Genomic DNA, 16,424 nt, shown 5'->3' with positions numbered 1-16,424 from the left:
GACCGTGAGGGGGGGGGTAGAGAAAGGGAAAGCTGGACGACAGCATATTTCTTTACCTTTTGCCTATAACCGTGGGATTCTGGTACTGTTGGAGCCCGTAGGTAGCAAAAGAGTCCCGGAGGCTGGGAGCCACGTGGCACTTTCCGAGGTGCCCTTAGATCTGTCACCCCCGAGGCTGGGGTCCTGTGGTCGGGCTGGAGGGCTGCAGCCCCCTCCCTTCCATGTGCCCGCCCTGCGGGCGGCAGCGCTGCTGCCTCGGCTGCCCGCTTGGTGCTTTGGCCCGTGCCGCAGGCTGTGGGGCTGCGGGGCTGCGGGGCTGCGGGACTCGGACTGCGGGACTGCGGCCAGGGCCGGCCAAAGGACGCCGGCGCCAGGTGAACACAGCAGCATGAGGCAGAGGTGAGGAGCACACTGCACCCCGTTTCCGCGGATGCCCGTGGGCGGTTTGGGGCAGGAGACCACAGCCACCCGTCCTGCGGCCGAAGCCCGCCACCCGGGCAGCCCGAGGGCGCGGGGCTCGCTGTTGGGCTGGCGCCTCCCTCTGGCGGCCCTTCCAGCCCTTCTCCGGCCGGGACCGGCCTCCTGGTCCCTGTCCTTGACCCCAGGAGTTGGGTGCCGCGCAGGCGCGCGGGCCCTGAGTCCCTGGGAGGTTTCAGCGCCTTGTGGAAGTGGGAGCGGGGACTTGGGTGGAGGTTCTGGGAGGCATTTGGAGCGAGGGTCTGGAGGCTGGAGTGGGTGGGGCCTGCCCACTGCCCACTGCCGGCGTGTCGCTGGCCTTCCCCGGAGCTGGGGACCGGCCTCTCCTCTGCCGCCTGGGCCGGGTGGATCACGGCCTCCAGGGATAAGTCTGTCCTGAGAGCCTTGATCTTCAGGCCTGGCGGGGGCTGAGTAGGCTGTTAAGGTCTGTGTGGCAGGTGGCCAGGAGAGGTCCCTCGAGTTATTTTTCCTTTTATTTTCTTATGATAGTGATGGACAGAGTGAGACGATGGCAGCCACATGCATCACTTATCTGTGAGCCTCCCCGCCCCCCCCTTCCCTAACTACCTCACGAGATCTCGTTGTTGGAGGTCTGCGTGGCACACTGGAAATTCCTACTTTACAAATCACCTCAAGGAGCTCTGTACCCAGATCAGAGGTTCACCGGGTGTTAGCAGGAAGTGGATGCAGTGGCAGCCAGGGCTGTGGGGTTCCGGGAGGATGGTAAGCTAGTCATTGCAGTTGTTTGTTGGGCCCTCAGGCAAGACCTCTTACCTCATCCTATCCAAGGCCATGGACTGGCTCTATATCTTGGCTGATTTTCCTCCACAATCATAATTCAGGGAAAACGTTTCCACCAATACAAACCACATTTATGTTCTTTTAATGTTGGTGTTTAACGCAGATGTCAATTATGGTTTGCCTGAAGTGGGTTAATGCAGAGGAGTGGAGGTGAATTGTAAATAGTGTCTTTTTTTTAAGACATCATGTTTTTCTTTTTTAGTGGGATGTGGATGAACAGAATCGCATTTAAATATCAGAATACCAATGTGTATTTGGTCCTATCTAATAGTTTGTGACATAGACAATCATTTAGGATGGCAGCTTGTATCCCAGGGGTGAGAATGTGTTGGGTTTTATAGTGAGAAAGACTTCTTACTTGGAATCGTTGCTGCTAGCAAGAAGGCTTCACCCACTCATTACCTGGCCATACATATGCCAGTTCATTGTTGTGGTTGCCTTCTTCTGTGAGCACATCTGTAAAGGGCCTTTAAAAGGATCTTATAAATTCCATATTTGATTGTCAGATATGCTTGAGTCAGAAATCTGGCTCAGGTGGTTGTAGTCCTACACTGAATTCTTGTGCTCCAGGTTTAAAAATTTTTTTAACTTTTTTGATAGCATATTAAATAGCATGAGTTAATTCCAGAATTTTAGTGAAAACATAGTTTGGGAGTTCCTATTGCAAAGTATCTTTAGGAACTTGAACTTGGTTCCTAGCCAAGACTCCTTTTTGTGTTCATAACACTAACCTTTGAAATGTCTAGGACTTGATTACCAGATTGTGATTTTTTTTTTTCTCCTCCACCTGGTATAGTTCCCATTCAGTGAGGGCTGTTTTGTGGTATTTCTAAGAGTGGGAGAGAAAATGGGCTCTGGAGTACATAGTAGATGTTTAATAAATGTAAGTAATTTTTTTCTTTCCTCTCTGGACACTTGTGGGTGATGAAATTGGATGCAGTTTGCATGGTCCCTTCTTAAGTTAGGAAGATTAGCCCCTGTCAGTCTTCTTCCCACCCCAACCTCTAGCTCTCACACTGAAATTTTTATGATAGGTTAAAAATGAAACTCAAACTCTGGACTTAGAAGTAAAAATCAAACAAGGAAAGACTGAGCTCTTCTTCCTGGTTTACGTGTTGCATTTTTTTCAGAAAGGATGGTACCCATTTAAGGACAAGAGGTCTTACACAACTCTGTACAGGAAGGTAAATGGTCAGAATTGACTCTTTCTTGGGTCCGTTGAGTAGCTTGTGGGTGAGGATGTTGGTGGTTGTTGCTTGGATATGTCCAAGTGGAACCATAAACCTTTCCTAATTTCTTCTGGCACTAGCATCTGAGAGGTCACCTGGGATGAGTAAGGCCTGACCAGCAGGTAGGGGTAGAGTCTTAGATTTATTTGATGGATTCTGCCTCTGACCTGGGCTTTGTGAGGAACAGCTGTTTACCTCCTGCTGCTCATAGCAGGCTCCTTGTGAACAGATTAAAAGGCCATCAAACCTAATGTTCTTGAAAGAGTAAGGAACATTACTGGTTTATTTACGTCTCATTATTCGACGTTACATTTTAATAATAATCATGCTCTGGATTTACTTACTGCTTTTCCTTTGAAGAAGTGGAAGCTTTTTTATCACCTGCTATCTCATTGATTCTTACTTGTGTAAGCTCACCAAAGTTTACTACAGTATATTATTCCCATCTTATAGATGAAGAAATGGTGGTGACATGATTTACTCTAAGTTGCAAGTGAGTTGATGCCTGAGCTGGACTTGAATTGGGTGTTCCTTCTTATATTACATTTCATTGATACTTTTATAGAAAAAAAAACCCTTTTTAAAAAAATCCTCATTTGACAGTATGTTTCTGTTGATTTTTTACAGAGAGAGGACGGAAGTGAGAGAGAGAGTGAGACAGAGAAACATCGATATTAGAGTAACATCGATAGGTTGCCTCTCCTACACAAACCTGACTGGGGATCGAACCTGCCACCTAGGTGTGTGCCCTCACTGGGAATCGAACCCTCAGCCTTGTGGTGTATGGGACAACGCTCCAACCAACTGAGCCACTAGCCAGGGCAAAACCCTCTTTTTTGGGAACCTGAAGGACCTAAAGATATCAGACCATTGTGTTTTCCTGATTACTAGAGAGCCAAGAATAGTTAACATTTATATTGATGCTTATGTGTGGGAGCCAGCGCTACGTACTATATGTACCTTGCCTCATTTATCCCTCACAACCATATGCAAGGTAGGACTCCTTATTGTTTCCAGGTGATGAACTAGGGTTTGATGAGAACCTGGGTCAAGCGAGTGATAGAAAGCAGGCTGGCAGTCAAATCTGGGCTGTCTGATTCTGAAGCATGTGCTCCTAATACCCATGTTTCATTGGTGACTGAAGAGCAGATGCAGAGTCCCTGGCGCTGTTGTGCTGCCTCCGTGGTGTGAGAGGCTGATTGTGTTGGGCTTTATTTTTCATGGAAGTAGAGTTTTCACACCCTGGACTTTTCTGGTATCAGAAGCATTCCTCTAGCCAGGTGGAGGCTCATTACTTTAGAAAAAAATATTCAGAGTTGAAAAAAAATCTATATTTGGAGTGTTAAGTATTTAATAAGATCAGATAGGAAGAATAGGGGCAGAGAGAATCGAGGTGGTTTGTGGACAGAGGACATTCGTGATGTTTTAACCCAGAGGATATATATTTAGATCCCAGGCTTTTTAATAAGCTGTGGATTGAAATTGTAAACCTGGAGACATGGCACTTGGGCTAAAATCTGTGCAGTAAATGAGTAAAATCTGTGCAGTTTCTACTTTATGTGGCAGTTTCCTTTTTGGTCTTTAGCTTCACAAAATTGTGGGAATGGTAGAGATATTTGGAAATTTGTCTAAACTCTTTGTGGACTTCCCCTTCCTTCCAGACCCCTTTTCTGTCACCTTTAGTTCCACTTTTAGAATTCAACTCTAACTCTGCAGTTGGGTGGGGTGGTGGAGGATGTCAGGCTCTGAGGTGCTTGGGACACACCAGTGGACAGAACAGCACCACTGCCTGCTCTATACGGCTCACCTGTATGTGACTTCCTGTTTTTTCTTTTCTTTTTTTAATGTTTTTCAAATTCTTTAATGTACATTTTTAAATTGAAGAAATTTTAAATCATTATTTTGATATATTTCACAATCATATTTTGTTGTAGGTATAAATGCACACTGAGGGTACATTGTAATGCCAATGCTGGGATCACGTACTGCTACACATAATATCTTCAGTTCTTTTCAGAGTTTGGATTAATAACATCCTGGGACAGGAAAAAGATCCACATAAAACGGATTCCATCCAACAGAGTATGCCACTTCATAATTGTGCTCCAGGAAACCGATTCTCTAAAATATCTCTATTTGTTAATTTGTCAACCTGATATTTAGCCTCAGATGTATTTATTTCTCTACCTATTTATTTTGTGGTTTTGATTTTCTTTCTTCTTTTTTAAATATTACATATGCCCCTTTTTCTCCCCAATGACCCATTCCACCTCATCCCACCTCCCTCCCCAGTCCGTCTCCACACCATTGTCTGTATCCTTGGGTTGTGCATATATGGGTATAAATCCTTTGGTTAATCTCTCCCCCTCCACCCACCCGCCCTCCCCTATCCCTCTGACATTCGTCAGTCTGATCCATGCTTCCATGTCACTTTATCAATTCTGTTCATCAGTTTATTAAGTTCTTTAGATTCCACATATAAGTGAGATCATGTGATGTTTGTCTTTCTTTGCCCCGCTTGTTTCGCTTAGCATAATATTCTCCAGGTCCTTTCATACTGTCCCAAATGGTATGAGATCCTTCTTTACAGCTGCATAGTATTCCATGGTATAAATGTCCCAGAGCTCTTTTACCCACTCACCTACTGATGGGCACTTGGGCTGTTTCCAGATCTTAGCTATTGTAAATTGCGCTGCTATGAACATAGGGTGCAGATGTTCTTTCTGATTAATGTTTCAGGATTCTTAGGATGTATTCCTAGAAATGGGATCACTGGGTCAAAAGGCAGCTCCATTTTTAACTTTTTGAGGAACCTCCATACTGTTTTCCATAGTGGCTGCACCAGTCTGCATTCCCACCAGCAGTGTACTAGGGTTCCCTTTTCTCTACATCCTTGCCAGCACATGTCATTTGTTGATTTGTTGATGGTAGCCATTCTGACAGGTGTGAAGTGATACCTCATTGTGGTTTTAATTTGCATCTCTCTGATCATTAGTGACATTGAGCATTTTCTCATATGTCTCTTGGCCATCTGTATGTCCTCTTCGGAGAAGTGTTTATTCAGGTCCTTTGCCCATTTTTAAATGAGATTGTTTGTCTTCCTCTTGCTGAGTAGTATGAGTTCTTTGTACACTTTGGAAATTAGCCCCTTATCAGATACATCCTTGGCAAACACATTTTCCCGGACCATGGGATTCCTTTGTATTTTGAGGCTGTTTTCTTTTGCTGTGCAGAAGCTTTTTAGTGTGATGTAGTCCCATATGTTTATTTTTTCTTTTGTTTCTCTTTCTCTAGGAGATGTATCAGTGAAAATTCCACTACGTGGGATGTCTGTGACTTTACTGCCTTTGTTTTCTTCCAGGATTTTTATAGTTTCATGACTTACATTTAAGTCTTTTATCCATTTTGAGTTTATTTTTGTATATGGTGAAAGTTAGTGGTCTAGTTTCATTTTTTTGCATGCACCTGTCCAATTTTCCCAGCACCACTTATTGAAGAGACTGTCTTTACTCCATTGTATGCTCCTGCCTCCTTTGTCAAATATTAACTGACCATAATGGTTTGGGTCTACTTCTGGGGTCTCTGTTGTGTTCCATTGGTCTATATGTCTGTTGTTGTACCAATACCAGGCCGTTTTGATTACAGTGGCTTTGCAGTACAGTTTGATATCGGGTAAAGTGATTGCTCCCACTCTGTTCTTTTTTCTCAAGATGGCCGCTGACTTGCTGTTTTCTTTTTATGGGCTTTAGTTGTCTTTAGGTATAAAGGCTTATCGTTATCATTATCAAGAAACTGGAGAGGAAAGACAGGAAAACTATCCCCCCAAGCCCTGCAATTCATTGACTTTTTGTCATAGGCAAGTCAGTTTCACAGAGGAAAGAAAGTTGCCATAACAGAAAAAATAAATAAAAAAGTGGTAATAATCAGATTAATTAGGGGAAAAGAAGAAGTGGAACTGTTGGACTGTACCTTGGTGAAAGGTGGATGAGGAAGGGTGGTAGCTTCTGCTAAGTAGTAAGTTCTTTGGTAAGTACAGCCACATGCCCTGTATCCCTCTGCAGTGCCTACTTTGTCTGTCAAGGAGAAGGAAGGAGCAAACATGTTTTGGTGTGTAAATGAAAGCCAGGAAAGGAGTCTTTCTATTTAGATTGGTTTACATAGGTTTAATTAGGGACATGGACATGTGTCAGTTTGTTTTCAAAATAGGTAGGCTTGTCTCTAAACCGTACTTGCAGAAGAAAAATCAATCTGCCTTTTAGCATTTTAAACGCCTTTAGATAAGTGGTTCCTGTGGACAATAATAGTAATAGCTGTAATTTACTGAGTGTTACTGTGTACCAGACACTGTGCTGAGTGCTTTATATGCACACATCATTTCTAGTCTTCGGGTAGGTTTAATCACTCCTGTTTTACAATAGAACTATTCCAGAGAGTAACAGGTCCATAAACCCAGTAAGCTGCAGAAACTGGATGACTCCAAGTCCTGTGTGTTTAATTACCTCGCTAAAAAGGTGAAGTGCAAAGGGAGTGAAAGGAAGAGGAAATGGGGAAGAAATAGTATTGGGCAGGGAAGAGAAATTTGTGAGATGGCAACTTGAATAAGACCCCAAGATTTACTGCATCCGATGTGCCCAGCCTTAGTGTGCAGAGTGGGGACAAAGAAGCCATGGGCCTCAATCACCCTCAGGGAGCCAGGGAACATAAGAGCTTTAGGTTACACACTGGGAATTTCTTTCAGCACATTTATTGAGCAACTACTGTATATACATATAAGGCAAGTGTCAGATAATAAGATGATGTTCACTTACGAGAAGTCACCACGGTTCTATGGGAGGCAGACACAAATGCAGAAAACCATAGTGTTGTGAAAAGTGACTTAATTGGCCAGGGAGCCCTGAACATGAAGTGGTAAAAAAATTTATACTGTCCTGGCCAGTGTGGCTCAGTTGGTTGAGAGTTGTCCCATACAACAAAAGGTCACTGGTTTGATTCCCAGCCAGTCAGGGCACATGCCCAGGTTATGGGTTTGAGCCCTGGTAGGGGTGTGTGCTAGAGGCAACCAATTGATGTTTCTCTCTTACACTGATGTTTCTCCCTCTCTCTAAAATCAATAAAAACATATTTTTTTAAAAAAAAGAAAATGTATACTAACTGGTAAAATAGTTCTTTCTTGATTAGGTTTTGTTAATTTTATAAACATAAGATTGAGAGTTCCTAGAATTTACCTACCCCCTGTGGCTATTGTTTCTGGAATGTTTGTGTTTTTGCAAACAGCATCACTTTGAGGACCAGCTCTATATTTTGGTTACAGGAAAGGCTTGGACCACTGCACCTTCTTGTAGGCTGTCCTTAGGCCCATCGTCACTGTGGATATGTTGGGTTTGGCAGATTGTCTTTGCAGTCACTGCTTGCCTGGAGGTACCAGTGCTTCAGTGGATTGACAGCCCTTGCTAGAGGAGCCTGCTGTCTAGGTGTGTCCTTTTGCTGGTGTTTCAGCAGGGATGGGAGCAGTCCTGATGCTTTGGGAATTAGAGGTGACCATGTTACCTCCAAGACTCTTTTCTCTACAACCACAATACTCTGCCTGCAGGGACCTTGGAACCCAGTGGTAGCCTTAGAGTGGTGTCTGCCAGGCCTCCCACTTCTCCATCTTCCTTAAGTATCTCTTTGTCATGTGACATATTTAGAAGCTGATATTTGTGGGGAAAAGCCTAATGGGATTCTTATTGATGGATATAGTCAGGTACAGTTTTTTGCCTGTATTTTAATCTCTTATAAGACCTTTGGGTCACTTTGATCAGGTCTATTCGAATAGAAATTACTTCTATCTCCTAGAAATGAGTTAAGCAACTTCTGACAATTGCTCTGCAAATTAATTGAGTTGACTCAGTGTGGTAATAACATTTAGGACCTTTTTACGTGTTGCTAATAAAAAGTTCTTTCTGTTCATGACCATGACCCCAGAGAAGGGTTCATCAGCTTAAGGTTTCCCTTGCTTTAAGAAAACTTTATGTATGGAAATGTGGATTGACTTTCAAAATATAATAGTGTGTGTCTATACTTCTTGGCTTTAAATTTAATTCTTCACAGTACAGGAATTTTGCAACAGAATTTCTTCTCTAGGAATTTAAAATTTTACTTTTCTATATACAACTTTTTCAGGATGTCTGATCTTCCTGAAAAATTGGTGGGAATGACTGCCTGTCACTTTTACCTGCCTTACCCTCTCTGTTGCTCTCCACACATGCAACCTTAGAGCCACAGATGTTACTGGGTTCTGCCTTTACAGGCTTTCAGGCCTGTCATCTGGGCTTTTGGTGGCAGACAAAACCAGGTGCTGTCATGGCTGTCGGTCAGGATGTGTCCTGGCAGTGCCTGGCTAATTGCACGTCATAAGTCATCAGGAATGTCGCCTCTGTGCTGCTTCACTCAGGTCCTTGTGCACTGGCTTTCCTTTCATGCTTGTCTCCAGGCTGTTTTTTGTAGGCTTTTGTGAGGTCCAAATGCTTGGGCATAGACAGTAGGCAGGAAAACCCGGGATGGAATAAAGATTGTTCCCCAGTAGTAAAGGAGGTCAAGGAATTTGGCTAAAATCCTTACTTATATTGAGTAAGGATTATATTGAGGTATGGGAAAGGTGGAAAGGAACTAATCTATCGGGAGTCTGTTTTATAAATACACCTTATGACAGGATCTCCTTTAATTTTTTTAATTGATTTTTTTTAAGAGAGAGAGGAAAGGGGAAGGAGGGAGGAGAGGGAGAGAAACATTGATGTGAGAGAGAAACATCAATAGGTTGCCACCTCCCCACTCCTGCATACGAGCCCTGACTGGGGATCAAACCCTCAACCTAGGTATGTGCCCTGACCTGGAATCGAACCTGCAACCTTTTGATGCATGGGACGATGCTCCAGCCAACTTAGCCACCCAGTCAGGGCAATCTCCATTAATTCTTACAACAAGCATAGGAAGTTAAGTAAATGATGACCACTAGGATGGCAAACATGGGCTCAGTGAGGTCAGATGACTTGCCTGAGATCTCTCACCTGGTAAACAACAGAACATTAGATTTTAAAAAACCCAGCCTTGGCCGGGTGGCTAAGTTGGTTGGAGCGTAATCCCATACACCAACAGGTTTCAGGTTCAAGTCCCAGTCAGGGCACATTCCTAGGTTGTGGGTTTGAGCACCAGTCAGGGCACACATAAGAGGCAACCAATCAATTTTTCTCACATCGATGTTTCTCTTTCTCCCTTTCTCTCTCAAAACCCAAATGTGTCTTGGTTGAGAGCATGAACTCTAGAACAAGACTGTGTGTGACCTTGGGTATGTTCTTTAACCTCCCTGAGCCTCTGTTTCTTCATCTGTGCAAATGGTTGTAAGCATTTAGAATTCTGCCAGGCACTTGGTAAGCACACAGTGAGCACCCTAAGTGTCAGCTAGTACTATTATTGACCCATGCTTATGAAACTTGGAGTGGAATTTTGAGACTTTGGTTTCCGCTCATCCAGGAACAGCCTCCAGGGAGCATTAGTGGTCCTGTGCTTATTAATATGAGTTCCCTCATATGCCCCCTACCCCCAACCCCTGCTCTTTATTTCATTATTTTTGGCCTCATCTCTGGCTCTGCATTATTTTACTTATTAGCAACTCTTTAGACTTCCTGGAATAATTTGTTCCTTAATTTACCATCTCTCAGGCTCCTCCAATACTGGGTATTAGGGCAGGGCACAATTTGTAGAAGTGTATGATGTTGTCCCTGCTCATGAACCTCTCTGTTTCAGAAGATACAGTATGAACGTACAAAGCAGTTGAATAAAGGGAAGGGAAAGCAGTGTAATACTAAAATGGCACAGATAGGTAACTTCAGTGAGAATTTATTGTGTACCAAGCACTGGTTTAGATGTTTCCATATACTGTCAACCCTGCAGGTTAGGTGAGGCTGCAACATCCCGCATTGCTGATGATGACCCCAGAGGTATGAGCATCTTGTCCAAGGTCACACAGCCTGGAGTGATAGAAGCCTGGTGTTTGAACCCTAGTCTGCACTGACTGTCGTGGGCCTGTGTAGAATGTGTTCCAGGTCATTGGTAGGATTGTCTAGCTGAGATTAAGGGGTGCTGGTATGATCAAAGCTTAGGGTTGAGAGTCAGCCTGGCTGGATTGGGGGTGAGTTCAGTATTCATGGACTGCTGTGCCAGGTTCTGTCTGGGTGTTGGGAGGTGAGTAAGATGTGCTCCTTGCCCTCTGGAATCTTACTGTAGCTGGGGAGACAGACACACAAATAGATGATTTTAGTGTAGTGTGGTAAGAGCTGTGATGAGGGTAAGTATAGGGTGCTGTGGAAGCAGAGGAGGGAACCAGGAAGTGTCCCTGGAAGGGTAACTTAGCAGTAAGCTTAGTAATTCAAGGACAGAAGGGTTTTCTAATAGGCAGAGAACAGCATGAACAAAGGCATGGCCTTGTGGGCTTTTTTTGCTAGAAGCAGGTTTATTCACCTGGTCTGATGAATGCTATGGCACAGTGTGAAGTTTATAGGCAACAGGGAGTTCATCAGAGGCGTCTGAACACTGAGCAACAGCACAGAGCAGCATTTTATATTGTTTAATTTGGCAGAGGGGGGAGGGATGAGAGTCAAGCAAGACCAGCTATGGGAGGAGACAGCAAACTTTTTACTATAAAGGGTCAGAAAGCACTTTAGGTTTCAGTGAGCCATATGGTCTCTGATGCTTCAGCTCTGCTATTGTATGAAAGCCACAGAGAACTGGTAAATGAATGGGAGTGGCCAATAAAGCTTTTATTGCCCCCAAATTTGTTAATCCTCACATGTCACTAGTCTTAATTTTTTTTTTTTTTTTGCCTTAGCTGTTTAAAAATGTAAAAGCCATCCTTTACTTTCAGGTTGAATTTGGCCCACAGCTCATGGTTTGCCTACCCCTGAGAAACTGGTGATATTCAGGTGTGGCATGACCAGAAACTAGAACAAGATATTGGTAATGGAAATAGAGAGGAAGGGGCTTGATGCCAGAGACCTTTGGAGAACACTGTATAAGGAGATGGATGAGCCCCAGGTAACACTGAAGTTTCAAGTTTAATGCCTGCCCAGCCCTGTTTTGGTAAACCTGGTCTTATTTTCCATGTTGATTCTGGAGAAAAACCCAGAGAATGTGACTTGATTTTAGAGAAAAACCCAGAAATAACATGTCTTAGGTGCTCCCAGACTCCGTCAGCCTGATTAATTCTTCAGATTGTCTCCCTGTGAGTTTCACCATGCCAGCTACCTTGCTACCTTGGCCTCCGGGTGCTAGGTAAAGTTCATTTTTTGGATAACTATTTTGATAAAATTTCAAATTTACAGGAAAGTTGTAAGAGCAGTAATTGGAGCTCCTTGGAGCTGTTCTCTACATTTATTAATTGGATTCTATTGTTTACATTTTGCCCTGTTTGCTTTATCTTTCTCTCCCCACCCATATATATGCAGTTTTTCTGACCCATTTGAAAGTTGGAGACATTGTGCCCCTTTTACCCCTGTATACTTTAGTGTAGGTTTATCAAGAATAAGTGTATCCTCTTCCACAACCACAGTATGGTGATCAACATAAGGAAACTTAACTAATACAATACTATTATTATCTAATAGTTGTTTTTGAACCCTAGCACCCCTCAATAGCTGTTACTCTTAAGATTACTGGTCATGTGTAACAAATAATGCTGCTGCTTCCTTTAACAGCATTATAGACATAGGTAGGTACCTGCTCAACTCCAGAACCCACACTCCCAGCAGCAGTGATTCTCGAGCACCCATGCTGGGGCTGCTCAGTGGGGTATGGCAGGACCAGCAGTTGCCCAAAAGAGAGGTCTCAGGGCTGAAGGATCACTTGTTATCTAGAGCTTCCCAGCTGCCAGAGGGCAGGCACTGTGTTTTGCTTCACATAGCCCCTGTGGTTCCCTGCTGCCTTCATGAAAAAGTTAATCTCCTAAATGGAATGCCAGCCATAGCACCCAAGATCTCAGTTTTAGTTACAAACATATTCTTTCTTTTAGCTTTCCTCTTCTCCACTGCCTCTCAACCTACGGAAAATGATTGTTCTAGAATGGATTTTTTTTTCTAGGTTTGATCTGGAAAATAAAATGAAATTAGATTGGAGTAATTTATTTTGGAAATAAAATTTCTGACTTAGAGCAAAAAGGGATTTTCTTTTTGCTACTTTAAAAGACTGAAACCAGAAATAGGGCAGTGTCTAACGCATATTCTATAATTCCTTATGAGTAGCTAGAGCTTGCTTAGTTCCTTGGCAACTATGAGAAAAGGAGCTTGGAAATTCTGCACATGATGAGAAAGGAAGGCTCTCTGTGTAAAGGGAGTGACTCACTGCATTTAGCTAAGTTCTCTGTGATGTAACTGAATGCTTGGTCTTTGCCTTATGCCTTTCTTGATGTGATTGGGACAGTTAACTGTGGTCAGTTGTTACTGTCTATGAGCCTGTTCTTGTGATCCAGGACATCTGAAGTCCTCAGTGTCCTAGGTCTGTAAGTCCCTGTGCTGGGCATGGGAGGGGATGGGTGGGCCACAAAGGAGGATAAAGATGTCAGGGCCTCTACATTCCGTGATCTCCCAGTCTAGGTGAGAAAACTTTGATTTACTTAATTGTTCTTTGTCACAGTTTTGCCATTTGTAAAGTAGAGAGACGTTGGCTGTCAACTAGTTTAAAGAGATAATATTTGAGTATAAAATTTGCAGGTGTGCTTGGAAACAAATACAAGTACCATATATATACTGATGTTTTCACACCTCTGCCCTTAACACAGATAGCGGTCACTATTCTCCACTAGTGTAGGAGGACTGGTGGGCAGAGGTGTCAGAAGCTGCCCAGACAGTATCTGCTTGTCTTTGTGGACCTTGTGGTTCATGGAATCCACAAGGCAAGGCAGAGAGAGATTCAATAAACATCAACTTAAAAGTATCAGGGACTTACAAAGAGAGTTCACAGTATACTTTGGGAGTCAAGATAAATTATAAAAGAGCAGCTAGTAAACACTGGGGAGATACAGAGAATCGGGTACAAACCATACACGAGCATTCTGCTGCTCAAAATGCAGTAGTTACTCTACCCCTCATGATCCCTCTGCTCAAGCTTCTCTGGCGCCTTACAGTTCCTCCAACACTCCAGGCATGCCCCTGCCACAGGCGTTTGCACAGACTGTTCCCTCTTCCTGAATTATTATTCCCAAGATGGTTAATTCCCTTAGCCCCTGCATTTCTTTTTTTAGATGTTACTTTCTCCATGAAAGTTTCTCATGCCACCCAATTTAAAATTTCAATATGTCCCCTCCCCCCTAATACTCTTAATTCTTTTTATCCTGCTTTATATTTTCCTTTTTTCCAGGGTACTCAGCACCCTCCAGCATGCTTTACTTAAGTTTATGGAGAGGCATAGTAAGTAGCCTGGGCTCTGGATCCATACTGCCTGGGTTTAAGTCTTGGCTTCACCAATGCACTGCTTTTTGTCACCTTGGGTAGATTACTTAACCCCTTTAGCTCAGTTTCATTTGTAAGAAATGATACCTAACTTAGGATTTTTATGAAAATTAAATTAATTAATTAATATATATATATATATATATATATATATATATATATAACTAGAATAAATGCTATATATGTGTTTGACAACTACTGCTTTTATTGTGTTTTCTCCCACTAAAATGGAAGCTTCGTGAAGTTGCAGAGCTTTATCTGTTTTGTTCTTTAATGTATCGCCAACATTTAGAACAGAGCCTGGCACGCATTGAGTAAATGAGTAGGTTGTAGGTGAGTTGGTATGGAAAGGGAAGCAGTGAGGTGTGGGTCAGCTGTGGACAGCAGAGGCCTACCTGGGTTCCCATTCTAGCTCTGTACTTAATGGCTATGTAATCTGGACAGGATATTTTTTAAAATTACAAAACAAAACAGAATAGGTTAGAGTATTTTTAAACAACTTTCATTTAGACAAGATATTTTTATTTCCTAGTATGCATTCATACATAGCTTGTTTCCAATTCCCCTTCTAATACTACCGAATTTTTATTTTATTAATTTTACCTTGTCAAATCGGTGCATTCACTAGCATAAATCCCATAGGATTCAATGGTAATTTCTGATTTTTTTATTCTCGCTTTTCCATTTTTGACTCTTTATTTTGATTATTCTCTCATTTGCCTGTTCTGGACCAGTGTCTTAATCTCCTCACATCTCAGGCTAACGCCTCCCATGTTAGAGTTGTTAGCAGAATTAGATAAAATAATATACAATAAGTACCAAGCATGATATCAGCCCGGCTGGTAGCAGATGGTAAATGTTAATTCTTTTCCTTCCTCAGCACCACTGGAAGAAGTGAATCAGCAAAACAGGTTGTTGGTTGGGAGGGGTAGGGGAAATCCTGGGTTGAGGTGTGGAGAGAGGGACAAAAACAAGATGGTAGGTAGGTGTGACCATCACAGGGCAGCTTGGCTGAAGTGGTTAATAAGAAGGAGCTCTTTATTGTCAAACTTGATGCTAAGATGAGGGGTTTAGATATTTTTTGTTACTTTATTTTTATGTAACTTCAGAAAAGTGTATGACTAGTACAAGGAACTCTTGTTTACCCTTTACCAGAACCACCAATTGTTTTCATTTTGCCCATTTACTTTTTCATATCTTTTTCCTTCTCTCTGTATGAAGTAGAAACATTGCTCCCATTGACCCCTAGATATTTGTGTTTATTCCTAGGAACTGGAATATTCTCCTGGATTTTGATAGGGACCTTTAGGTTCTTAAATAAGGAAGTGGCACAATGTAAAAAGTACTTGGGGAAGATGGCAGGGCCTGTGGGCAGGCAGTTTGGAATAATTTCCACTGGAGGGTTATGAGGACATTGGTGACTAGAAATGGAAAAAGGGGTAGAGACCCAGGAGAGGTTTAGTGGAGCCGTGGGTGTGTACTGCTTGGGACAGGTCGAGGACTAGGACAAAGGGGAGGGAGGGCTCATATGCTGTGAAAAGCTGCACTGCTTTCTGGGGAGAAGAGCAGTGAGCATAATCTGGAAAAGCAAATTTAGCTTTATTTTATATTCGGGAATATGAAACATCACTCTCCCCTTTTATTCGTATTATAGTCTACGAAAATAAAAATCTGCATTCTTAAACGAACAGCTGGGATATGCGCTTGCTATCAAAGGCATAGAGATGCTGTATGGCCTGAAGGACACTGCAGTTGCTGATAACTGGAGGAAGTACTTTATGCTTTGTCACGAAGATAATAAGTAGAGATGAGCATTCAGGTGGTCTGACAGAGATCTAGGGATCATTAGTGATTAAGTGGGGAGGATGGTGGAAAGCCAAGGACCAATACCAGCTTTAGGAGAGGAGATCTATAGGGAACCAAGGAGGAAGAAGCTTAAAGGGTAGCAATAGCAATGTAAAAAGAAATACAAATAGAATTAAGAAAGAGGACCCAGCCCTGGCCCGTGTTGCTCAGTGGTTAGAGCATCAACACACACACCGAAGGGTCACCGGTTCGATTCCCAGTCAAGCATAGGTATCCAGGTTGCAGGTTTGATCCCCAGCCCTGGTTGGGGCATGTGCGAGAGGCAACCAATCAGTGTGTCTCTCTGATATTGATGTTTCTCTCTCTTTCCCTCCCTCCCTCCTACTCTTTCTAAAAATCAATGGAAAAAAATATCCTCAGGTGAGAATTAACAAAAAAGAAAAAAAGAAAGAAGACACAAACTGAGCCAGAATAAACCCAGTGAATGAGCTCCCAGCCATTCCCAGTATCAGCTCAGTGCCCTCTGGGGCCCAGAGGTACTGGTTGGGCTCTGTTTTTCCAGAGCAGTAGCTAGAACTAAGGAACACCCTGGGAATAATGCCACCCAGGGTGCTAAACCAAATCAGGCTGTTGA

General features: G+C 43.0%; 1 protein-coding gene across 12 annotated transcripts in view; it reads left to right on the top strand.

Moving 5' to 3' along the window:
- The first annotated feature begins 223 nt into the window (after nucleotides 1-223).
- MICAL3 (microtubule associated monooxygenase, calponin and LIM domain containing 3) overlaps nucleotides 224-16,424 on the top strand; it is a 232,827-nt gene continuing 216,626 nt past the window's right edge. For all 12 annotated transcript variants that reach the window (XM_081129907.1, XM_081129909.1, XM_081129904.1 and 9 more), the window contains exon 1: nucleotides 224-399. The gene's annotated coding sequence lies outside the window, so the exon portion shown is untranslated. The remainder of the gene's footprint in view (nucleotides 400-16,424) is intronic.

Source organism: Miniopterus schreibersii (genome assembly GCF_964146895.1).
Source record: "Miniopterus schreibersii genome assembly, chromosome: 2".
NCBI classification, from domain to species: Eukaryota; Metazoa; Chordata; class Mammalia; order Chiroptera; family Miniopteridae; genus Miniopterus; species Miniopterus schreibersii.
Note: the sequence above shows the minus strand (reverse complement) of the source record. Positions and strands in the feature narration are given on the sequence as shown.